Genomic DNA, 1,164 nt, shown 5'->3' on the forward strand with positions numbered 1-1,164 from the left:
AGATAGATAGATAGATAGATAGATAGATAGATAGATAGATAGGTAAAACTATAATGAGCCAGTCTGATCAACAGTCATGATGGCAGAATGTTCTTGCATCTTGTTTTTGACAACAAATGGATATTTTTTAGAGTGTAGTTAATCTCATTTTGTGTTATTTGTTTTTATGTTCTATCTATTGATCGATTGATCTATCTATCTATCTATCTATCTATCTATCTATCTATCTATCTATCTATCTACTTCCATATCTGTTTTTAACTGTTTTTAAACTACTAGGGGTAACCTGCACACACCATGTAACTTTTGCCGACCTGACTTTTATGCAAACATTGCAAAACCAGTATGAAACATATGTTTTAGGCACAATGACCCCCCCCCTTCAACTGACCTCATTCCAAACACATATTTGATTAATGAATTGGGAATATTCATCCTTTCCCCCCCTCTTTCTGAAGTTTTGACAGCTTTTGTATTGAAAATTTAAACCGGACTTCAAACATTCATTATGTCAACCTTTATGCTGGTTTGTGGTCTGTAGTTCTGCTATCGGCCTTTAGGGGCGCTGCTGTAGGAAGCTTTTTGATCAGATAGTGACAATGACGGGTAAACAGCCAGGATGATATCACTCCTCCCTACACACCGCTTATTTACCAGCGCGGGTATTGATTTTGATGCCAGCTAATACGTTTCTGTCGAATAATTCCCTGATCAGAAATCAGCCTGATAATACTGAAACAGCGGGACATACACACGCACGCTCAAACACGCGCGCAAGCGCACACACACACACATACACATACACATACACACACACACACACACACACACACACACACACACACACACTTTTCTTTGCTCATCATCACACAGTTTACTATTTTTTCCTTCGACTGTAATCTGAGACACCGTTGGTGGAAAAAATAACCAGAGAGAATGAATTGATGTGAGACTGTCTGTGCTGGATATAAATACTGCGTCCTCTCCTGCCACATCAGGAAACCTCATATCAATCATACATATTACACATGTCTCGATTTATATTTAATCTGTTTCATAATTTAGACACCACATATAATTAATAAACATCTGAATATACGATGTAATTCAAATATTGTTGAAGAATCCATAGGAATGAAGTCACCAGGTCAAGAAAAACAAGAC

Source organism: Aulostomus chinensis, chromosome 7 (genome assembly GCF_037954235.1).
Source record: "Aulostomus chinensis isolate RoL2024-O1b breed Wild chromosome 7, RoL_Achi_v1.0, whole genome shotgun sequence".
Taxonomy (NCBI): domain Eukaryota; kingdom Metazoa; phylum Chordata; class Actinopteri; order Syngnathiformes; family Aulostomidae; genus Aulostomus; species Aulostomus chinensis.